Source organism: Delphinus delphis, chromosome 15, assembly GCF_949987515.2.
Source record: "Delphinus delphis chromosome 15, mDelDel1.2, whole genome shotgun sequence".
Lineage (NCBI taxonomy): Eukaryota > Metazoa > Chordata > Mammalia > Artiodactyla > Delphinidae > Delphinus > Delphinus delphis.
The window spans coordinates 83,592,645-83,595,051 of record NC_082697.1 but is presented as its reverse complement, the minus strand read 5'-3'; positions in this window follow the sequence as shown (position 1 = coordinate 83,595,051).

Here is a 2,407-nt window from a genome sequence, read left to right as displayed (position 1 = left end):
AGTGACACTGGTTTTCCATTTATGGTAAGTAAAGTTAGCTTTTAGAATAAATTTAGCAGGACTTCCAGTTTCTGGTCCAACATTTAAGGAGCGTGGAAGTCACTAGTCCATCATCACAACAAGAAAACAAACGAAAATCAACAACTCATCCTAGATCCATCAGAGAATTGAAATCATGGGGCAAACCACTGCCCCCAGAATTGGAGAGACAGACAGCAGATACAGAGAATCACAGCTTCCTAGAGCAATAGCGCCTGCAGGAGCAGAAACTGCACTGGAGCCGGTGCTGGTGCAGCAAGACTTAAACTGTAACAGACAAACTGTTAGGGCCTCAGTGCGGTAAGTCTGAGACTTAAAAATTCCAGAGGTTCCAGTCTTAGGAAGGCCTTGCACTTGTGTGAGTTTTACCTCCAGGAGGACCAAATGGAGAAGTGACATGAATGACTGGGATGTTATAAGGGAGAAGAAGTAGGAATTGGGAATACCCTGTTATAAGATATATATATATATATATATATATATATATATATATATATATATATATATATATATATCTCCCATGATATAGTATAGTGCACAGCCCCACTGAGCTCACAGCTGAACGCCAGTATCAACTACAAGTCTCGCGATGAGCACTTTTGGATGTCTCAGCCCCACGGAGCCCTCAGGTGATACAGCCCTGGCTAACCTCACATGGGGCAGAAGGACCACCCAGCTGAGCCCAGGAAGCCTGCAGAACCATGAGAAATAATAAAAATCTGTTGTTTTAAGCCACTGTTTGGGGCGGATTATTGCACAGCGATTGTTAACTGAAACAGAGGGCGTTAGGAGAAGCAGGGGCCATCTAGAAGGACTCCTGGGTTTGTGTCTCAATGTCTCCACGTGGACGGTGCTGCCAGCCACTGAAGGGAGAAATCAGGAAGTACAGGCTTGGCCAGGGATTGAGAGCTCCGCGTGGCCTGACTGAGCTTTAGATCTTTGGAATATCCCAGTCTGGGAGACCAACGAGTCCTCAGGTTCAGGACTTTGGGGAGATGCCTGGGCGGTGGCTGATGTCATAGGATGGATAAAGTTACCTGGGAACCCTACCAGACCCTACCTGCAAGGGAGAATCCTAAGGGCATCGCTATGCCTTTCTACCATCTGGGGGCCTCACAAAGTCTTCATTTCTACAGGGTCTAAACTTTGAAATCTTGGAATAGTAGAAAGCCTTATCTCATAGAAAATCCAACCAGAGGAAAGAGTATGTGTTGGTCTCTTGCTTTCAGTGTAACAAACATATTCCAACTGTCTACTGTATGCCAGGTTCATTCGCACATATTATTTTACCTGTTTGACACACAATAACCCAGAACAATAGACCCTCTCGCTCACATTTTAAAGGCAAGGAGAGTTGTCACGTAGTAACGGGTGGCTACAATTCCAATCCCCAAGTCCTCACTGGAGGACCGTCGCTAGTTTCTGAAAGAGGAAAGGCTGACTCAAAGTCTGACTGGATCTTATTCCCTGGAGGTTCTCTGTTTCACCAGAGACTTCTGGGCTTAGCCAGCCAGCCCCTTATATGGTACAAATACAGCCCAAGGGTCAGCCCAGAGAGATATTTACCTGATTGCTAAGAAGCAGAATGACACCCTGCCCTACTGCCATTATTGTGACTAACACAACCCAAAGAGACAGGAAGGACTTCTTACCTGGTCCCTCTGTCTCACACTAGTGCCTAAAATAGGTAAAACCTTGAGTCCTAGCCTGACCCCCTCATAGAAACAACCTTCTCCCTACCTTTTGCAAACCCTTGCAGATATGATCGTTATATGAACAATTGAGGCTAATTATAGTCAGTAATTTGGGGGGTTAAAAAATGTTTCCCACTGTATTTTTTTCACTTGATGAGCCAGCCTTGTAAGGTCTGGACCTTTACAGAATTCCCCAAGGAAGACTCCTTTTCTTAATGTTCTCGTCTCTATGTTTTCCTTTGATGTCTCCCAACACATATGAATTAGTCAGGTCTGGCTGGCTGCCGGCACAGAACGGCCAAGATGTGATATAAACCCAGAAAAGCAGAGTTCCTCTGCGCCTTAGGGTCAGGGTCAGGGTCAGGGTCAGGGTCAGGGTCAGGGTTAGGGTTAGGGTTAGGGTCAGGGTTAGGGTCAGGGTCAGGGTCAGGGTCAGGGTCAGGGTTAGGGTTAGGGTTCAGGAGGGAAACTGGCAAGGTAGGAGAGGGTTAGGAGAGGGGAAGGCGGGGATCAGTGTTGGGCAGGAACCCCAGGGGCAGGGCCTGGCTCGTGGGCCTTCCAGGGTCCACACTTGGCTGGCTTCAGGACTCAGGAGTCATCCTGGGGACAGCAGGCACAGAGGGCAGGCCTAGGTAGTCTAAGATGCTATTGGAATGGAGAAGTCAAGTAGGGGT